We start from the raw sequence: 23,933 nt of genomic DNA on the forward strand, positions 1-23,933 counted from the left end.
AGCCAAATTCAGATTGAGTATGAGGTCAAGTGAACCTATATATAACAGAAGCTATAACCTGACCCAAACTAACTTTACGATTTACTATCTCAGACTTTATTATCTCTTGGTTTACTATCTCAGAGACTGCATCATCGGTCTCTTTCCAGATTTTTTCCAGAAAAAAAAAATTAACTATATTTTCATAGGTATTATGTACTTCATTGATTTCCAAAACAGTGCTGATCTTCAGATTTTTTCACATTTGGATGACATCTTACTGATCTGATGGAAAACAATGTAAATGCTGTGCTGTATGGATTCATGGGCCAGAAGATCACTAAGATGGACCTTAGAGTTCACACCATGAATCCCAGTGCAAAATCAGTGATTTATATATATGTATATATATTTTTTTCTTTTTCACTAGGACAATAAAAAATTTGTCTGATAATGATCTTTCTTCATTAACACACTGATTACTTAAGTGAAAACACTAAAGAAGATGAAATTCTTGTTTCAATAACAATACACAGTCCTTTCCAATCTATGCATTACTGAAATCTAAAGAACAGAAAAGTAGATAAAATGTGTCTTGGATTAAAAAATTATTTGTTGTTTTCTATAGTTTGGGTGTGAAAAGGCATACATAATCAATAAGTTGCAGAGCAGTGGTAAGCTATTAATGCCAACCAAATGCAGAAAAAAATGGGAATGTTAGTCACCACTAGGCAACAGATCTTACACAATTTTTAACATGGTTTTGGTTTATGCTAGTGTTCTTGCTAATGAGCAATTCAAATTAATTTCAGCTGATGCCAGGAAAATAGCATGTTCAGCATTGTTAGGTGATATGTGTGGAATACCATTACTGTTTTATTAGACTATGAAATTACAACTCACTGTCAAGGAATAATTAAAAAAAAAAAAAAAAAGGAAAGGGTCTCTATGTAATTCCTAGCTATAAAGAATAGACATATTTTTCAATGTGAGCAGTAATAGTCCTCCTAATGTGTACCATGTATAGCACTTTATTTTGAAGTATGGAATAGTCTACTCAAATTCAAAACCACATGCAATGGCTAATGACCTGTGGAATTTGCAAACAAACTTTTAGTACTTAACAGCATTATAGAGGAGAATGCATCAGTAGATGACTGGATTTACAGTATTACCATCTAATGAAGTCCCCCTGTAAAGTGTCTCAAGTCATATTTAAGATTTTCTTGAATTTATTGTCATTACTGTTATTATTATTATTATTTTGCAGTTATTTTGTGAAATGAAAGTTATTTGGTCTAATGAGAAGAGAGATATTGGCTTCAATAATTTCTGGTAATCTACTTATTCTTTACTAGGAGTCATATATTAGTTCATTAAAAAAAAAGAAAAAAAGTTTACATTCACATGGGGAAACAAATCTGCTGAAACACAACTTAAAGAAGATTTGATTATCCTCTAAATTCAATTTCCTATATTATAAAGAAATCTTAGTAAGGTTCTGGTAATTATGAATTAGCAAGATACGTATTTCCTTTAGATTAAAAGAATAAATGAAGTATTCTATAAATACATTTTTACATTCAGGACATAAAAGTCTCTAAGATAAAGGTCTCTAATATTACACTAGTATTTCTACTGTTTTACTGATAATGTTGAAAAACTCTAAATAAATCCTTCAATGTAAATAAAGTTTAATAAAATACACATACTTGGAGAATAATCATTTATATTACAAATGTCAACTTCATTCATTAGTTTTGTTACACTTAGAGATGGGACAAAGCATGTTACTGTTGTTGAACTTTTACGTTAATGCAGAAAGCTGAAACTTTAGAATCATACAATCACAGAATGGCCTGGGTGGAAAAGGTCCTCAAAGATTGTGTAGTTTCAACCCCCCTGCTATATGCAGTGTCGCCGACTACTAGACCAGACTGCCCAGAGTCACATCCAGCCTGGTCTTGAATACCTCCAGGGATGGGGCATCCACAACCTCTTTGGGCAACGTGTTCCAATGCATCACAACCCTCCTAATATCTAACCTAAACCTCTCCCGTCTTAGTTTAAAACCATTCCCACTTGCCCTATCACTACCCACTCTAGTGAAGAGCTCACACCAAAAGTGTTTTAATTTTGTTATGTAAAATTTCATACAATTTCAAGTTTTGAATAAGGTTTCATGAATGAAATAAACCTACTAGATTATACAAATCTGGAAATGCAAGATTATTCATCATAATTATACATTATCTGATATCCTTTCCTGCTGACATTAAATGTCACAGATAATGTCAGTTTTCCAAACATAGCAATCTTTTCATTGCTCAGTGAACCCTGAGATAGAAAAATAAGCACTCACTCAGCTTAAAATACAGTTTAATAGTTCTGCATAAACAGAAGCTGATCTTGACAGATACAAATTTTTCTTCCATGAAAAAAATAAAATCAAAACTTTCTATGGAAATAACATTTAAAATATATTAAATGTACCTAAATGTACATTACTCTGCATTAATTCACATTTATCATTCAACTAGGTTGGATTCCAAAACAATTTACATTAATGTCAGTGGCGATGTCTTATTTTTGACTTTGTGAATAGATATAACAGAAGTATATCTGTTGGAGAGCACCCAGACGAGAGACACAAAAATAATTCAAGGAATGGAACATCTCCCCTGCAAGGGCAGATTCAGAGAGCTGGGGCAGTTCAGCTTGGGGAAAAGAAGACTCTGGTGAGACCTGAGAGCAGCCTTTCAGTATCTAAAGAAGGGTGATAAGAATCATAAAATCATAGAATCATAGAAATGCTTGGGTTGGAATGGACCCAAAGGATCATCAAGTTCCAACCTCTTTGTCACAGGCAGGGCCACCAACCTCCAGATCTGGTACTAGACCAGGTTGCCCAGGGCCTCATCCGACCTGGTCCTGAACAGCTCCTGAGACACAGCATCCAGCCTGTTCCAGCACTTCACCACTCTCTCTGGGAAGAACTTCCCCCTGATATCCAATCTAAACCTTCCCTCCTTGAGCTTAAAACTATTTTCCCTTTTCCTATCACTACAAAAGAAGGGGACTGACTCTTTAGCAGGGTCTGTTGTAATAGGACAAGGCGAAAAGGTTTCAAAGTAAAAAACGGAGATTTAGATGGATTATAAAGAAGATTTTTACCATAAGGACGGTGAGGCACAGAAACATGTTGCCCAGAGATTTGTTGGATGCTCTGCCCATGGAAATACTCAAGATCAGGCTGGACGGAGCTCTGAGCAACCTGATCTAGCTGTAGTTGCCCCTGCTCATTGCAGGGGAGTTGGACTAGATGACCTTTGAGGGACCCTTCCAATTCAAATAATTCTGTGATTCTATGAGTCTATGATATGAAGTGTGCAATAATGAAGTCAGCCTGGACTTTTTGTTTCCTAGCATTTACTTATAATGTCAGAAACATTTTGACTTACAGTTATCATTCAGTTAGACTTAGGCCTGATTATGTTTGTGAACTTGAAGTAAGCAATAGTTCCAAACTTTCCTCAAAAAAACAAACAAACAAACAAAGCCAAACATACAATAATCCAGTAATCTCTTTAAGAGATTTGAAACACTGAGAGTTAGAACCAAATATTTTGCAACATGATTAAGATTAAATAGCAAAAGTATGTTTGTCATTGTTTCATCTGGGATGGAATCGTTTTCTTCAGAGTATCTGGTATGATGCTACGTTTTGGTTCTAGGAGTAAAAACTCCTAGATAACACACTGATGAATACAGTTGCTGCTAAGCAGTGTTGTACAGAGCCAAGGCCATTCACAGTGAGGAGCCCAAGGAGCTGGGAGGGAACAGAATTTGGACACTTGACTTAAATTTTCCGAAGGGATATTCCATATCCTATGACATGATGCAGAAGAAATGTTGGAGGGGATGGGAGTTCATCTCACTCTTCCATTGCTCAGGGGGTTAGCTGGGCATTGGTTGGAGGATGATAAGCAATTGCTGGTGCATCACTTGTTATATATATACATATGTGTATATATATATATATTTGTCATAATTATTATCCTTTTCTTTCTCCCTATCTAATAGCTTGATCTCAACCCATGAGTTCTACTTATTTATTTTTCCTGATTCTCTCCCTCATCCCACTGGGAAGGGGGAGAGTGAACAGATGACTGTGGTGCTCAGACACCTGCCTGGTTAAAGCACAATAATGTTTCAAGTCATGATGGAAAATAGATGTAAGAGCATTCAATAAGCTTACAGCTTACAATATGTAGCAAAAAGGGAGCCATGAAAGTTCAGGGTCGATTTTTTTAAAAAATTATTTATAACCTGGAGAGCTTTCCTTTTTTCTGTTAACACCCTGCCATTTTTTATTTAGCCCTTTTTCCAACAGTTGCATCGAGTGATGGAATCTGAGATCCACCCACCTCACTAAATAGAATACTTTCCTTCTTTTTATTTTCTCCTTTCTTTTTTCTTTTTTCTTTTTTCTTTTTTCTTTTTTCTTTTTTCTTTTTTCTTTTTCTTTTTTCTTTTTTCTTTTTTTTCCAACCACAGGTGATAGTGTTCATCTCCCATTCTGTGTTTTTCCACAGATACCTTTTTTTTCCTCCAGAGACACACATTACAGTTAAATCAAAACAAAAGTTGTGTGTCTGTCTGTGGTTGTGTATTAATACTTCATTAGAAAACATTCAGTGATCTATTCCAACTTAAATTTGACGTCTAGCTCAGTGGAATGAAATGTTTATTTAAACACACCAATTTAAAATATTATTAAAAAATATTTCCCACAATAAAGATTAAACCATATATCAGAGTAGTCTGAGTGTTCCATTAGGGAAACTCCTGACCTAGTTACTGGTGACTGACAGGGCTACCCAATGTCTCCGTGTGTCTCTTGTTTAGGTTTATCAGATAAGTGATGAAATGTAACCCAGATGGTGTTAGTTTTCTATCTGCATTATTGTTGAATAAACAAAAAACTGCATAGGATTGTTTGGGACTTTTCACCCATTTCAATTCTTAATTTGTTTTTTCTTGTAATCTTCCTGTTTCTAATTAACTTCATTTAGGAGAGGATTAACTCTCTTTTTGACTTTACCAAGTCGATCATGGCTAGTTTTACACTCAGAGTGAGGCTTTCTACTGCAATTACTGTTTATGTCACAGAAACTTAAAAAAAACAACACATAATAATACTTTTATTTTTCTCCCAAACTGAGATTGTCTCCTCAACTGAAATAAATTGTATATGGTAACAATTTTATACAATTTGAAATTAAATTTTTAATAGTGTAGGTACAATTAAAAAACCTTCTCTCAGTAGTGTGAATTGTTATACTGATAGAAAATGCCTACATGTGCCAAGGATGAGAATCCTCAGTTTTGATTCTCAAAATTGACAGGGTTTCCAAATTAGTTGTACTGAGTCTGCCTGGGATGTATTTCATTTTCTTCATAGCAGCTGATATGGCTTTGTGTTTCAAGTTTGTGATCAAAACAGTGCTGATAGCATACCAATGTTTTAACAGTGGCTGACCAGTGTTTGCAGAGCATCAGGGCTTTCTCTTTCTCTCTTGCCCCCTCCAGGGAATAGATTGGATGATGCATAAGAGGTTGGGTTGAGACTACAGGGCACATACCCCAAACTAACAAAACTTAAATTAGTTTCTTGTTTTCTTCTCTTAGTAGAGAGTAAGAACCATGAATCCTCAGAGTTCTCCTCAGAGAACTTCCATCTCATCCTTAAAGTGCTCTTGTACATACATAAGTTTAATAAAATGTCTTTCTGGGCCCTACTATTTAGGCAACAACTTGTGACATTTTCTTTACTACTTCCCATTGATGATGTCATTGTTAAAACCTAGTATTTAGTATTTTGTTGATCCAAGATATTACTAAACTTATACTTCCATCACTGAAGAATAAACAGGTATCCTCCAAACTTCCTCATACATGGAATTTTTACCTACAGATACTTTATATAAATCCAGTTTACCGAGATAGATACACTTCTAGACTATTAAAATTCTCATGATACTAAAATTCTGCTGTCATTAAAATTCTCCCCTTTGTTTTCTTAGCTTTCAAATTCAGTTATGCTGAATAAGAAATAATAAGGAAAATCTTAACTGTAAAAGACATGAAATCTGAAAGATATATCACCCTCTATGAATTCCTGAAAATCTGCTTTCATGCATTTTAAGCAGGGTCAATAAAGTCTATAAACCATCTGATACTACAAAATACATTTACCCAGTAATAATAAGATATCTAGAGATAATAAAAAGGTGAAGTGCTTAGTATCTATTTCTTCCCAAATCAACAAACAGCTTTAAAGCAAAATCCTACTATTTCCATCCATTTGCATTATTTTCTCTTGAAGTCACATAAATCTGTATGCAATTACAGTATGAATCTAGTATGGAATGCAGAGTGACAGGACGTTAAAAACATTCCTTTTGAGTTGTAAATACTGCATGTTACATGGGCAACATGTTGATGGAACTAAATAAGTAAGAGTACTGCTGCTGACTTGTTGCAGGCAGCCCATTGTGTGACCAGGGTTAGCTATCCAAATAACTTACTGATTTCACAGTTAATCTTTGCTGATAGTTTAGATCACTGATCAGCATTTCCTGGAACTTCGTACATCCCAAAACTGCCATGAGATATTCCCATCCCTTTAGCAATATAGGAGTAATAAATGGATACATTTATTAAAATATGTAGATGTCTTACATAAAAATCTTAGAGAACTCTGTTCAAAATACATGAATAATCACTCATACATAACCCACATGAACAATTCATGTGTAACAGATTGTACCTTTACCAACTAGTAATACTTTAACTTACAAATTGACTCACTTTCAAAAAGTGATATTAAAATGAAGCAATAGGTGATAAGGTGTAGGACTTCTAATATCCTTAAGAGAAGTAGTAACTTAAGATCGATTCACTTATGAAATTTGTTATCTATTTTGCTTTTATCACCTTATTTGCATGGCCATCTAAAGAGAATAGTTGTTGTGAATTAATCCTGGCAGGCAGCTAAGCCCCACACCGCTGCTTGCCCACACCTCTGCAAGCAAGATGAGAAAGAGAATTGGATAGGCAAAAGAGAGAAAATCTGTGGATTGTGATATACAATTTAACAGGTAGAAGAAAAGATGCAGGAATAAAGCAAAACAAGGGATTTGCTACTTCTCACTGGCAGGCAGACATTCAGCCATTTTCAGGGGAGGAGAGCTCATCATGCACAATAAGTTTCTTGGGAAGACAAGCATCCCTCCAAGCATCCTTCTTCTCTTCCTTCCCCATCTTTTATTGCTGAGCATGATGCCATATATGTGTGTCTTTGGTCACCTGGAGTTGGATGCCCTGGCTGTGTCACTCCCAACTGTTAGGCACCCTCTTGCCCTCCTTGCTGGCATGGCAGCAGAAAAGGTCTTGATACTATACAAGCACTGCTAAGCTAAAAAAATCAGTGTGTTATCAACTGTTCTGGGCACAAATCCAAAGCACAGCAAAACATAGCATCTATTATAAAGGATGACACTATCTTAGCCAAAATCAGTACAATGGCAAACAGGCATCTCAGGAGATGATCCTCTGGGCAGAAGAAATTAAAAACAAAACAAAAAAACAAAAACAAAAACAAAAAAAAAACAAAACAAAAAACCAAAACAAAACAAAAAAAAACTTTTGAAAAGTTAAGATGAAAAAAATCTTCCAAAGATTTGTGAACAGTTCTCCAAAATACTTCAAAACTAAACCTTAATCCACATCAGACAGAACCAGAGAGAAGTGAAAAAAAGAAGTTAATATGCTCCTCATGTAACATACATTAAAGAGCATAATCCAAAGATTGAAGTATTTTGTGCTTCTCTCTATTCAATTATAGGAGTTTGAAAAGAAAAAAAGCTAATAAAGCATGACTTCAAAAGAGATGTTGGTGTACAGATAGTGAAAGAAACAACTTTCTGAAGATGTGGAAGGAAATTTTGGGCACATCATATGGATCACACTCCTCTACCAATTTATATTAATCAATTTTAATTTCTCTTTCTTTCTATGAGTTACCTAAATAAACTGATTTGCAAACTGATCAGGTGAGAAACAAGAAGTGCTCAAAAAACGTGGATATCTTTCTAAACTGCCTGACAAGGGTGGAAATAGCAACTAAGGGATGAAAAGTGAGAAATAAGCTCACATTGTTGATATTGTCAACATTTTTGAGGATTAACCAAACAAAAAGAAAGGAGAAATATAAAATGTTGCCTCACAATTCAAAAAACGCTGTAAAACTCCATAAGAAAATATAGGTCAAATGGACCTGATTTCTGGAAATGCTGTTCTGGCTGTAATGAGCGATGATGGCAATGTAAGAATATGGTAGCTATTCATTTATTTTTTTCCCATTCAAATCTTTAAACTGGTTGCCCTGATTTTGGCATTTATTTTCAAAACTTTGTTTTACTTTTCAAACTTTAATTCTCTGATATTTCATGTAATACCTAAAATGAAATTATGAAAAGCATAAAAAAGCTATAAGAATACTAAGTAGATGTATCTGTATTTCTATATAATTCTGGAGTCACATCTGCAGTATTGTGTTGTTTTCCATGTGATTCTGTTGGTAAGTATCCCACAAGCCCAGGAATTTGAATGTCTATGAAGTCTGAAAACAGGTGAGGGACTCTCAATTACATACCTGTTTGAAACTAAGCTGGTTTGCAGTGAAACTCATTATTTCATGCTTTCCATAAGACATAAGGGTTATAAAAAAGCTGTTCTGCTTTTATAGTCAAGAAAAGTTGTATGTACTATGGAAAATTGTTCTCAAGGGAATAATTCAGTACCCTGTAAAAGTGGAAGTTAATAGTAACAGTTTACAGTCCATTTCCTTCTCAAGCTGTCCGTTAACCTCAGTGTATGTCTTTCCACACTGTAGTAACTGTCTTTTACAGTCTTCTTTGCACATCTAATAACAATAATTTGACTGTCAGAAAGCAAAAGGACCCAATGGCACTTTTACAATGCTTTTGAAAAAGTGCTGTAAAGTATTAAGCCTTCTGATTTTATTTAGATTCTGACAAGAAACCAAGATTCATATTAAATAACAAGCTTAGAAGACAGATGTTAAGTATACTTCAGACATTTAGGAATCAGAATATATTTCATATTGCATCATTTTTCTTTGCCATGCACTCACAGAACTAAATTTAATTTAATGACCAGATGGTGCTAATCAGTATAACTGCTAATGCAAACTTTAATTAATCTGAGGATCTGTGCCTTCTCAGTTTGGAATCAGATGTTGTCTGCGGTGGGTTTGAATCTTATTTGCTCTGGGAGTCAGAGATGTGAAGCAAAAGCATTTCCTTAAGATTTGCGGAGCTGCTGGTGTTAAGACTGATGAGATGCTATTCTTCCAGTGAAGTTGCATAAGTTTGCACATTGACTTCAATTAGAAAAAGATGAAAATTGGGCTCCAGATTTCCTTTCACTTTTAACTGTTAATTGCCATATCAAACAAACAGATTGCGTATATGGACATGAGGATTAATACCTCTGAACCCTTCGAAGAACTCAGGTGATTTTTAATGGATAAAGGCTCCTCACTTCTGCCTTCTAGCCACTAAATTCTGCAACAAGAGGAAAGGTCCTGATCTCTGGAAATTGTGCCTTGTTAAATTTCCTTAGCAGAAAAGATGGTACTGTGTAACTTTACGTGTGGTTACTGTTAAGTCACATCCTTGCTGTAAGTCACCATTGTGCAGCTAAGATAATCAGATGTGATAAATGGCAGTGTGGCAAATCAGCCTGGGTAGTTTCCCAGAATACAGAAAATACACCAGAAGAGGCTTATACTGCTTTTCACTAGCCAATGAGGAGCCATTAACTTTGAGCTGCACTTCAAAAGAAAAAGAAAGATCGTAGGCAACTACAGAAAATCTGATGGGGAAAAATGGTTAAAGCAAGGCATAGGAAACCTTGTGGAAGGAAATTCTATTTTGGAAAGAGTTTTTCAAGGAAAAATTAAAAATATTTTGCTAAATTTATTTTCTGACTTTTGTTGTAAAACCAGAAGAAGCATGGGCTTTACAAAACTGTATGATGACAGACTTAAAACTTAATAGAAAAAGAGGAATATTCATTGATGTTAATAATGCACTGTATTGAAAATGAATTTCTTAGCAAAAATGTTCCATTACAATTTAACTAACACTTTTTCCTATTCTGTACATACATACAACTTGATAACAGAGCAGACATTATACATGCTTTAACTTATTTTCTGGAAAGACAATTGGTGACAAACAAACATAAGTGCTACAGAATGGATCCTGTCACTACTGTTGAAAATATAGAGGTTTTTTTTTTTTTTTTTTTTTTTTTTTTTACTGAAAACCTTACCCTTTGCTTTGGGAAAAAGACAGTCATGGCCTTGAAAAATAAAAGAGGCATAATACACAGTACAAGTACTTTTTAGATGCTTCCTATTCCTTCACTTCATTAATTTTGAATTTTTATTTGCTGAAGTGGTTGCTGAGCACCACCATTTGTTTAACATTCGTTTATGTAAAAGAATCCTCAAAAATAAAAACAAATAACCTTTACTCATGTCTGTGAGCCAGAAGAAGTAGTAGAAATGAAAATAGGTCAACACAAAACTTCACTCTATAGGGTTTTTTTTTTATAGCTTTTTCAGAATCACCTGTGGTGGTGCATATCTGGTGATAGCATCCAAATTCTTCAGTCACTTTAGTGTCAAAGAACACTTCAGAGGCTACAGAATTTAAGCTCTAATCTAAGAATTTCTTTTAATTTTACTCTTACATTATATAGTAATGTTGTATGTATAGAGAGTTGTTCTACAGTCCAGATGTGGTCATAATGTAAAGAAACTGTTTAGATATTTAACCAGCTGCTAAATCCTTAAGCTATAACATACTTTTCTGCTGACAAACTTCCATTTTAACCTTTTTTGTATTGTAGATTGTTATCTGTCCGTCTGTCCCTCTGAAGGGGATTTTGAATACCAAAAATATCAGTAACTCTGATCATTTTCAGTGTCGCCTTCCAGCTCTTTTTAAGAGGGCTTTTTACTCAGCTGAGTGCATGTTTACTAGCTTTTTCTTCTGCATGTAATTCTCACTCTCAAACTTATTGTAATTATAGAATTACAAGCAACTGAAGTGACAATCTCTTTATTGGCTTTATGTTCTGTATTTGCCTTGGCAACCAGATATCATGCTAGAAAACCATAAACTGTATTATATGGGTTGTATAATGAAAAACAAGTAACATCACACCATTAAGATACATATCACTGCTATTATGGTAATGAGTATAAACCTTGGAGAAATCTACTTTGAAATGTCAGTAGCTTTTAATTGTCATAACAACGTGAAATTCAAATATTAACTCAAAAAAGTAAGAAAATTTAGATTTTGCAATTTTGTTTCCTTTTCCCTTTTTTTTTTTTTAACCAATGATAAAATCAGCTTCTGTTTGTACATATACTTTTTCTCTCGTATGTTTTTGTGCTTGTTTCTTACACGCGCATGGACATTTTGGAAAATTAAAATGAGAGATCATTTCCATTCAGCACTCAGAGGGTTCACCAAAGTTGGAAAAGGTTTTAAAAATTACCATCTGTGGAAAACAGAAAAAGAGAACTCAAACTCAGGCCACCCAAACAAATATAAAATATGGCACTTAAATAATGAACCAGTTAAAAGATATACTGCAGACCACATGTTAGATCAGATTGTGAGTCTTCGTTATTCAATAGAGACTGAAATTTTCACACACTGTACTCCTATTGTGAATGACTTGTCCTTACCAACAGCACACCTGTATTTTTAACAATGTATGCCCTAGGCCTAAGATGTCCTCTTGTCAGCAGTTTACAGATAAAACCATGACACCTCTGGGCTATGCACTGAGGTAGGACGCAGATCAACAGCTCCTGCCAAAGCTCCTACCCCTAGCCTTTCACTTCCTTCCTTATGCCTCCTACAAATGGTTTTTGTCATCTTGACCAGTTCTGCCAAGACATGGGCAGAAAAATCTATTTGCTTAAACATTCAAGCTAACTATGCTGACTGGGGAACTGGAACCAGATTAGGGACACAAATTTTTCACACAGATCAGTGAGAACCAGAACAGCATGTCTGACTGTCCTTTATGTTTGGAATTACTACTGTATGTTCCCCTCCACAAGCCTCAGACTTTTGCCATCTGAGTACTGATGTATATTAATTCTCATGGTTTTAGAAAGATTTCTAGCATATGTTATTCTTGCATTTTCTTTCAATAGTTATTTATTTATTTATTTATTTATTTATTTATTTATAATCTGTTGATTTTCTCAGCTGCTGGGATAGCTTCGAACATCATCAAATGCTTTATCTCTTGCTCCTCTCAGGGACTGCTCTGAGATTACAGATGGGTTACATTGACTGGAGCACACATGAGTCTTCAGAATATGAACCAAATATTACAGTAAGGAGCAAAGCAGAAAAGTCTGAATGTCCACTCTCCATATATATAGTTCGTGGATACTATTTGCTACAGGTAGTGCATGATTCACATGAAGGGATTTGGAACCATGTTGCTGGAGATAGCTGAGAAATACATAGCTGCATTCATAGTCTGAAGAGAATCTAGGTGGAGGAAACTGCTCTTTTCCAGGCCTTTTTGTAAAGTGACAAATGGGAAGTCAGCTAATCAATTTTTATCTTTCTTTATCTAAGTTAGAAGAATAGTACTTCTGTGGTGATGTTAAATTTATTAAGCATTCTATGAATACAATTCTCTTGGGTATCTGAATTTGATTTGTTAAAAAAATACTGTTCTTGTACTAGAACTGACAGTTTAAATGAATTAGATAGTTAATTTCAAATAAAGGATAAAGAGCTGATTCTTCAGTACTTCTCTATTTTATGTTTTATATTCTGAATATTCAATTCTGATAATAATTCAGTAAATATTATTTTAGAATTTTAGAAAGAAAATCTGCTCACCAAGAAATTAAACAGTTATTGCTTTGTATTTTGTGGTATTTTGTTTCATATTTCCACAATTTGGACTAAATCACAGATAATTTAATCCTATGTTGAATTTATCTCAATTAAAAATTGCTTAGAATACTCACCAAATGTCACTGATCAATTTGTACATGCACCTAATTAATATTCCTATGGCATACATATCTTAAATTCAGTAGATGTTAAAAGTCAAATAAACATAGATAAAAAGTGAAACTATCAATAGATATTAATTGCTATCATTTCATAAAACATACCTATATCATAGAAGTATGTATATCTAATTTTAGTTATTACATTGAAATGTGTTTTCTAGAGAATTATTTCCAGTCTAAGTAACCATGTGGAAGCCGAAAACCATTAAAAAAAATGAAAATAAGATGGCTTATATCACCTGCATAACTTATTTTGTTCTTTGCCTTCAGGCTTCAAAACCCGCTTCCCATATTTTTTCCTTTCTTTAGAAACAATGTACATCAGTTTAATTTATCCCAGGTCCCAACAGAAGGATCAGATTTTAAGCATTTAATGCTGTGGTTTCAAATCCAATTTTACAGTGCTCATCATTTCAGAAGTGACAGAATCCAAAGTGAGCATTTATATTAAAAAAAATAAAAAGAAGAAACGAAAAGGAACATAACAACCGAACTGCTCAATGTGCATGTGCTTTTGTTTTCCTAAGATAGAACTTTTGTATGAAGATGTAACTTAATGATAGTTTCCAAAAATACTTCCTAGGAATAATTTTTAGTGTAAGAATTTTTTTTTATTCAAAATGAGAAAAGCTTTAAAGTAAAAGCTTGCATTTATGAGCATATTTTTATGTTTGTTCTTCTATTAGTCCTACTGAAACTAGTGTACAGGAGCAGAGATTGTAGAATAATCACTTTGCTGTTTTATGTGTGAATCAGCTTGTGTATTATCCTAATTTCTTCCTTTTATTTGGATTGGTTTTGGCTAACTTGACATCAAGTTGAATTATACAGTACCACCTCTTGTTCTGAATGTGTCGCTAGAAGAATGACAAAAGATTCAAATAATCTCTTCTGCCTCTATGATACATACCAGTGAACAATCTCTGCCATTTGAGTCAATGTGTATAGATGCGTTCACTGTCCTACTCATCAGCTCTACCACCATTAGTGGATTAGTATCTGTATTTTCACTGTGTGTATGGTCTACAGCCCTACAGCAAACATCATAAGTATAGTAAAATATCTAGGGCTCAGAGTTTTCTATCATATTTCCAGCAGGTAAGATCTGTTTCTATAAGTTCTTCCCAGCACCTCAGTGAACAAGTAGCATTTACAAGTTCAATGTTATTAACTTCAAAACTGGTCTGCTACTCTGTTGAGTCAACAAACAGTGGATTGGAGTGAGCAAAGGTACTTTTTGTCTCAACATGTAAGTCACAACTGACGGAGAACAGAAGGGTCTCCAACTTTACTTGCAGAGGAAAACAAGACCTGACAGAGGGCTTTCACAGGTGTAATAAATGAGCACCGAATACAGTATCGTGATTGTCACATATCTGTTTGACAGTAGCAGAAAATATAAAAGTTAGTGTTGGCTACCCTTCTGCTCTCCTAGAAAATCCAGCTCCCCTTGGGATACATTCCATCAGGAAAATCTGTATCTGATTATAAAACAAATATAAATTTAACAAGTGAAATAGTGATTGTGAACTGAAAATCTATGATGCTATATGATCTTTTTTTTTTTTTTTTTAACTGCACCAACCTGACTACTGAAGAAAATCATAGAATCATAGAATCACAAGATTGGAAAAGACTTCCAACATCATCTAGTCCAACCATCCTCCTATCACAATCAATACCATTAACTTACTAAACCATATCTCATAGCACCTCATCCAAATGCCTCTTGAACACTGCCAGGGACGGTGACTCTATCTCTTTCCTGGGCAGGTCATTCCAGTGCTTGATTATTCTTTGAGAGAATATGTTTTTCCTAATATCTAATTTAAATTTCCCCTTGCACAACTTGTGGTCATTTCCTTGGGTCCTATTTGTTGCGTGGGAGAAGAGACCAAATCCCTCCTCATCCCAGTCTTCCTTCAGGAAGTTGTAGAGTGTGATGAGGTCTTCCCTGAGCCTCCTCTTCTCCAGACTAAACAATCCCAGCTCCCTCAGCTGCTCCTCATAAGACTTGTGCTCCAGACCTCTCTCCAGTTTCATTGCCCTTCTCTGGCCATGTTCCAGAGCCTCAATGTCTTTCCTGTAGTGAGGGGCCCAGAATTGAACGCAGTTCTTGAGGTGTGGCCTCACCAGTGCTGAGTATAGGGAGATGATTACCTCCCTGCTCTTGCTGGCCACACTATTTCTAATGCAGGCCAGGATGCCATTGGCCCTCTTTGCCACCTGGGCACACTGTCGGCTTATGTTCAGCCAAGCGTCAGCCAACACCTCCAGGTCCCTTTCCTCTTCACAGTCATCCAGCCACTCTGTCCCAAGCCTATAGCGCTGCATGGAGTTATTGTGGCCAAAGTGCAGGACCCAGCACTTGGTCTTGTTGAACCTCATCCCATTCACCTGAGCCCAGTGATCCAGCTTATCCAGATCACTCTGAAGGGCCTCCCTACCCTCAGGCAGATTGACACTACCTCCTAACTTGGTGACATCTGCAAATTTACTGCAAACTTATTACACTCAATCCCCTCATCTAAGTCATCAATAATGACATTAAACAAGACAGGCTCCAGTACCAACCCCGGGGATACACCACTTGTAATGGGTTACCAGCTAGGCATGGCTGTCTAGCCAGTTCTTTACCCAAGGAAGAGAAGATCTGTCTGGGCCACAGGCAGCCAGTTTCCCCAGGATTGGTTACAGTATCTTACCAGAGTGTAAATTACTAGTGGTAGTACCACTGAGGTTACAGGTCTAACAATGAATCAGAATCTTCTTTGTGATCACAATATAATTAACTGAAACGACCACAAGCTTCTCAGAATCTATGACAGAAGACTGCATGGGTTACCATTTTACAATATTGGAAAGAAGCCAAAAGATTGATGTACACAAAAGCAAAATACTTTCTTCATCATGAAAGGGCGCCAGGGGTTCAGGGTTCAGACACATTAATAAGGTAACGTCACTGAATTTACACTTATACTACTTCTAGTGATGGTTGGAGGATGTTTGGCTGACAGTCCGATTCCATGGTAGAGGGTGGGGAAACTGTATACAATCCATTTTTGACACAGCAATCCCTTCTAAAAAATTATAAACTAGTATACAGCCTTCTACTCTATTTATTTATTTATTTATTTTGTAGTAGCCTATTCCTTTTATGTAGCTTCCCTTCCCTTTTCTTTGGAAGGTATGAGAAATGCCCCTTAAACAAAGCGCAGCCAAAAATAGCCAGGACACTCGATACTGAAGCTGCTCTTGTGCTACCCATTTAAGTTATGTATCAAATCTAAATTTAATCAAGGCCACATTTTATTTATACATTTCATGCATTAAACTCATTTAAACTTTTAGTCAGATTTCATTAGGGGAAACACTACCGTACATATCATACAGTAGTAAAGCTAATGTGCTTCAAAAATTTGAAAGGATTTAGAGATCGCAGGGTCTGATTTCCAAATTTCTTTTTCTGCCTGGTTCTTGGAGCAGGTCTGTATGCTGCATACAGTTTGTTTCCTAGGACACTAATACAGTCAGCATGCTCAGTAGAAATGTGTAAACACAGACATTCTCTGTAATCAGTGCTTTTGGTGTCTTAAGGCAAGATCATGTTTTTTTTAGGAAATGCAATTTATGGTCAGGATTAAATTTCTCCTTCAGACTGATAAAGTCTTGAGGTTGAATGAGATCATAATTATTGTGTCTTTTTGTCCTCCATCTTAGATCTTCATTCCCTGGGTTAGTGCTTCAGGAACAAGAAACTGAAAGAAATGTATCTGAAATGACTTAGTTTTACCTCTGCAAAAATGGAACGAAAATCTTAGTAATATATGAATAAGTATTTTAAAATTGTGAACAACAATAATATTCCTAATTATCATTGGTGTTTCATACTGATCTCTTCTGAGATTAAACAAACAAGCACACGATAAAACAGTAATAGAGCCCTAACTATGAGGACTGCTTTGAAAGTAATGTCTCCTTTTGTTATTATGTTGGCCCATAACATCAAAGGCAGATGTTGGTGGGACAGTAGAGGATGAACCTTCCTAACAGTATTCCATTACATTTTGTTGCTGTGAGACACATGGTAGCAGAGGAGCAATGTGACAGAATGACATCTGTCATGGAAATGCCAATGAAGCAAAGATAAGGAATTGAATTCCTCCACACAGAAAAAATTGCAACCAATGACATTCATCAATGCTTGCTGAACATTTATGGAGACCAAACAGTGGATATGAGCACAGTGAGGTGCTGAGTGGTGCATTTCAGTAGTGGCGACAACGGTATGATAGACACGTTCTGGATGGCCAAGCATGGCTGTCACACTGAAGAACATCTTAGTCAGCTCATGTGCATGTATTGGCATATTAATACCAAAGAACCGTTTACGTTGCTTAATATGAATTGGAAATGATAGTGGCAATGTTGGAATATCACAAAGTTTGTGCCAGGTGGGTCTTGCTCCCACAGGAACAGAAAGAACTGTCAGGACCTGCTGAACTAATGCAAGGCTGAAGGTGACAGTTTCCTGGATCGCGTCATTACCAGTGATGAGATGTGGTGTCACAACTATGAGCCAAAGTTAAAACAGCAGTGCATGGAGCGATGTCATGTGACTTCTCCATCAAAGAAAATGTTCAAGACCCAGCCCTCAGCAGGTAACGTGATGTACAGTGTCTTTTTGGGATAGGAAATAGGTGATCTTTCTGAATTTCCTGGAAAACAGACAAGTTATCGACTTTGACTGCTACATCATGACACTGACTAGACTGAAAGCTCAAACTTCCATAGTCAAGCCAGAGAAGAAGAAAACCTTTTTCTCATTACACAATAATACCAGGCCCCATACCAGTTTGAAGACCACGGAGCACATCACCAGTCTTAGCTGGACTGTCCTATCACACCCACCATATAGTCTGGATTTAGTGCCTCAGACTTCTGTTTGTTTTGTCTGATGAAATATAGATCACATGGACATTTTCCCTGCAATGGCATTGTCACAGCAGCTGTGAAACAGTGCAGATTTTTATGAGCATGGCATGCAGGCTCTTGTTCATCGCTGGTGAAAATGCTTAGCTAATGGTAGTGACTGTGTTTAAAAAAATAGTGCTCTGTAGCTGAGAATTTGCTATATAGTGTTATTGTATTCTATTTATATGTTGCAGCTTCCATGAAAATAAATAAAAGGCATTACTTTTGGAGTGACCTACATAGATTTCACTCTCCTTGTTTGTCAGGTCTGTCTTGTCTGATACACCCTTATACTGTCAGCCCAGCTGTCTATGAAGTTGTAGAATCTCATACATCTATTTTGACTCAAATATATATTGCAGACTCACAAGACAAATTTATTAATCTTCTCTACAAAAGAAAAATAAATTTTAAAAAATTCCTCTACCTTCACAAGCAAAGCAATAAGATTTTATTGTAGTGTGTTTTTTTTCTTCTCCTGGTGCAACTTCACCATAGTCCCCTGGAATGGAATTTTTTCCATTTTCATATGTATTGTATCATACAATACTGAAAAGTCAGTACATAGCAAGGTTTTAGTGACCCTGGGTATATCTGAACTTGTGATCTGCAGATGAAAGGCTTCATATTCAGTTCCCAATCCCATGACTCATCCAGTCCCCTAGCATAATTTTGGTTTGGGAAAGAAGTTTTTGAATTATGAGTGTGTAAAAAGCTTTCTGAAAGAGTTGCAATTTTAAAACAGAATGGCCTGATTTACAGACATGTTGAACCCTCAGGGTCCTGCTGAATTAAGAGTATGCAACAGTTGGAAAAGCAGACCTTCCTTAGCACCTGTCTTCAAAACATTGCAAAAAAGGTAAACATATTTCTGAAGCATCTAGAGATCATGACCTCAGCTGCAGCTATGGGGCTCATCTTGAAAAGAACTGGCTTCGATAGCATCATTCCTTCTTTCCTCAACTTGTGAGGAAACCACTACAAAGGATCTTTTGAAGATGCTGGGCATGTGGTGTGTCCTGATGGACTAATGAGACTAGGAGCTCTGCTTTCTGACAACAGAGTATGAATAGATCCCTGATCTCTGATTGTATCCCTTTGTCAAACTCTAACTTTCTGTCTGCATGTCTTTTGGGAAAAAAATAAAAAATAAAAAATAAAAATAAAAAATAAAATCTCTCCTTCTAGCAGTAAATTGCATACTGAAAATCTACTTTTCTCCAAGCACTTTGTTTTTCCAAGAGAAAGGTAATTTTTTTGTAGCATAGAATCAGGCAATCAGAGGAGGTGTGAGTAAACCTAGAGATACACAAAAGGACTAAAGTGTGCCCTGATATGTAGGTTATATCAGTTCCAGTCTCAAGCCAAACACCTCAGTAGTACCAGCATCATGGAAATCAGCTAATCCTCAGAGTAATCCAACTGTCAAAGTGAATAATTTCAGGCAATCATATTCATTCTCAGGTATGTCTCATGTTATTTAACATTCTCAGCTTTTATCTACCTTAGCAGCATGAATGCAGCTTGTGCAAGCTGTATGCTGTGGTTACCTTAAATCCATGCATACACACAGCCAACAAAAGCAATGTAATTGTTTTTTTAGGTCTTAGATAACCTCTTAGCAATTGAACTCCCTTGAGACTATATAGTTATATCAACCATTTTTCTTCACAGAAGAATTTTCGGAATGTGGTAGCTAAGTTAAAAATAATTTTAAAAAGAGTATCCAGGAAAGACATTGCCAAAACAAAGAAATAAGGAGATCAGGAAGGAGGCAAACTATCTTGGTTAAAGGACCTTGCTTAAGCAGAATCCTTATGAACTCCTCTCCTTCTGCATGATTTGCATTTTAAGTGTCTTTAACACAGACTATAGTGCTTGTCTGAAACAGAAAATGATTTTTCCGCTACACTAAAATGACTTCTGACTGGGTAAAATATAGTTCATCATAAAATGGTTTAACAAGTAAAGCCATTATAACTAGCATAGGAAGCTACATTGGAAATTCTTTACTGCTGTTACTGGGCCTGTTTGGTGAAAATATATGTGTGATTAAACTTTACTTTAGCCTAAGAAAGAGATAAATACAGTGAAGAATAAAAACAGAAAATAGAGCTATATTAGTTCTAGATTTGAAAAATTCTGTAGCTTCATCTGTAGAGGGATTTCATCTTTCAGACAAATTACCAGAGAAGGTGGAAAAAAATGTTTTTTGATCCTGTTTTGGTGCAGGAGATTTAAAGTTCTTCAGTTCTTTTTGTCAGTCAGACTAGTGAGTGCTAGCATTAAGTTTGTATATTTTCAGTGGACAAGACTATTATTCCCTTAAATGATCTTTGTAAAAGAAAACAGTTCACTTTTAGTTTGACCTGTGTTCAAACACTGCTAGAAACAAAAATGTGACCTATAAAAAAAACTTGGGATGAAATTGGACCATGTGTTTTTCTTTCTAATAAAATCCCAACTGAAAAGAATTTCCTGTAGTCCTGTATTTTATACTACACTGTTTACACAATTGAAATGCCCTTTGCATTCCAGTAAAATTTTTTGAAAGCTCTGGTGTTTTCTCCACTAGGTGTCACCATAAGGCAATGACTTCGGATTTGGAAAAGTAAGAAAAACGTTTGTTAGAACAAAGGCTTTGTATTCAGTCCTGGAGGGATAATTGTACTTGGTTACCACTAAAGAAAGCCCAGACTAGCTCTGAGACCAAAAGAAAAGTAACTACACCATAGTCAGTATGAGAGAAAGTTTGGTGTTTACCAAAAAAAGCTCCAAATCAACAAACGAAAAATAAACAACCAAATAACAAAACAACTCATGCCCCCCACACCGTCAACCAACCAAACAGAACCAAAATAGGTTGTTTCTATGAAGTTTCCTTACTGGTGCTCATGAAAGACTGAGTGTTTCATTGCAAAAATTCATTTGGAACCAGGCTAGGGAGAATATTTTGCTTGATTTTTGAGAGAATTTATCATAGTTTCATCTATCTATATAATTTTAACCTTCTCTTTTTCATTAAAATATTTAACTCAAAGCTGTCGGCCATTCGTCATGGAGTAGCAACTTAGTGGAATCCCAGTTAGAAAATCATAGGCAGAAATCACAGTTTTACCCCCTTTACCTGCAACAGTTACTGCCAGATCTGTTTTTACCTAAATGAACTATGGCTACATCCTTAATGAGGGGAGGAGAGAAGTGGGGGGAAATCCTTTTTTCATTAATTATTCACTACTAAGTTTTAATTCTTCTTATTTCTTCTCTTTAACGTAGTAATATTTGATACCATAGTAAATGATTTAGAAGCTAACTGGATCTATTGATTAAAATTTTTGTTATTATAAATGCTTTTTAGCAATTTATCCAGTCTATTTTATCAAAAAACTACTGAGGCACCTTGTGGGACTTTCTCTGTTTTTGAATTCAGGCCAGATTGTAATTGCAAAAAGCATGGCTAACTTCTGTGGCCTAATTCTTTACCACATAATTTTGGTCAAATTAGGAAATTCAAGTATAGAACAAGTCATGAAAACACGGATTTGAAGGCATTACTTGAAGGCCAGTCCATCCATTCCACATTATCATGGCATGCACTTGCTTTTTTTGACTGTTCATACATGGAAGTGAGTTAACTCTAAGAGACTGTGGCCACAAAACCAAAATGTATTTGAACATGTTTTGAACAAACATAGACTGACTTCTAAAGTAGACTATTCCTTTGTTATTTACCATTATATTGAAATTTAACACTTCCTGTGCGCTCTGAGATTTTCTTCAGTTCTGCAGTCTTTTTGAGGTTTTGTATATATATAAAAATATACCTGTGTCTTTAGGAAATCAGTGTATATATGTATTTTAGGGAATGGAAAGAAGGAGTGCTGGTTGCGAGCAAGGGTAAGGTGGTATGGAGAGCATTCTGAATTCCTGGTGAGCTCTGTAGCTTTGGGCTGACAGTTTTATTTTCATGGATCAATTGCAGAAATAAACAACATTTGTATTATTCTAATATATCTGTGAGTTAGCTCTTTTTTTTTTCTTCTATACTGAAGAAGAAACAGTTTGGTCAGCTGAAGAGATGAGGTAATAAACAATAATTTTTTTGAAAGGATCCCAATGCACTGCATGAACTACAGTGGTAGAAGGCTATCAAACTACTCTGCTAACAGATATTTCATGATTAGAGTGGAGAAAGATCAAGGGAACTTTACAACCTGCATGAACCTAACTCAAACGGTTCCTCTGGATATATCATTCTGACTTGATTTTTAGATTAAAAGTATTTTACTATAAATGCACTGAGTATCATCCACAAGACTTTGGGCTTAGAAGACAGACCATCGCTGGATGTTTGTAAGCATTATGATTTACACAGCCACAAGACTGATGTTTTCAGTTATTTGAAAATCCAATGACCTCAAAAATACCACACAATCCATGCAAATAAGAAGGAAATGGGATAGCAAAGTAGCACAGATCTCCAAGTAACTCTGGAGGTTATGGGAATTTCCTTTAGTTAACATGAAGTCTGAACATATGTAAATTGTTCCAGGAAATGGAAAAATTGGAGAAAATTTAGGCTGAAGCAGAGGATCAAAGGATTAAATTGCTAGTACCAGGATATTGGTTCAAAGAATAAAATGACATTTCCTTTTCTCTCTCTCTCTTTTTTTTTTTTTTTTTTTTTTTTAAGTTGATTATTTAGGTACAAGTTAGGTCTGAGTTTCTGTTAGCTTGATTTCAGTGAAAATTTTATTAGGAGGATAAGAGTGTTCATCACACTTTGGTTTTTGGAAGACACTAACAGTGCTGTGTGTATGTACACTATGTGCCAATTGCTTAGCATCAGTTTGGAGAACACTGACTTTCTTTTTCTAATCTCCACGTAGGTCTACATCCTATCTCTCAAAAACACTTTCTGAATATGCTATTTGAGATGACTGGCATGTTACAGTTCTATTAACGATTATCAGTGTCAGGCAACTAGTTTTGTTCCAAAAACACCATATAGGCTTCAGGTGTTTTTTTTTTTTTTTTTTTTTTTTTTTTTTTTACCATTAATCACTCTTTATCTTTAAAGTAAAAGTGATTTTTATAAAATTATTTGGTGTCTTAGAAACTTCTGCTAGGTCATAAGTGGAGATAATAAGACTACTAAGCATTTTAAATATAACACAAAATCCCAGTTGCAGCAATTTGTTGTTCAGAATTTGATTCACTGCATAACATAGATACATATAAATGCATTTGAACAAACATAGGATGATTTGCTACTAAGTCTGAAACCTCTTAATTTTCATTGCCAAAAAAGATTGAGGCGTGTTATTTCCAGGATGCTACCACCAGAAGGCAGCACAACACATCAGAATTATTTGCTGGTTTTGGTAGAAATCAGTGGAGCTTGTATCAGTAATTTTGTCTGCTGATGTGTGCTCAGGAAAATTTACAGAATAATAAGACATTTTCTATTAGTGAAGTAAATAGGAAGTTTTTCTATGAAACCATTTTATGAGCAATATCAAGCCTTCTTCCTACTGCAGAGTTCTGGAAGGTTCTTCACTTGTTCTGCTAGGCACCAAATGTTATAAATCTCATCTGAAAGATGTTCATGAAAAAGGTCCCACCGGATTGAGTCAGGCTGATTGATGATTCCTAGCTACTCCTGGCTACACTGTTTTCCCACTGAGAACACTGATATTCAAATTTTGGCAACTAACATTCGTTAAATAAACTCTGTGAGGCTGTAGGTGTAAATGAAACA

Source organism: Meleagris gallopavo, chromosome 1 (assembly GCF_905368555.1).
Source record: "Meleagris gallopavo chromosome 1, MGAL_WU_HG_1.1, whole genome shotgun sequence".
NCBI lineage: Eukaryota > Metazoa > Chordata > Aves > Galliformes > Phasianidae > Meleagris > Meleagris gallopavo.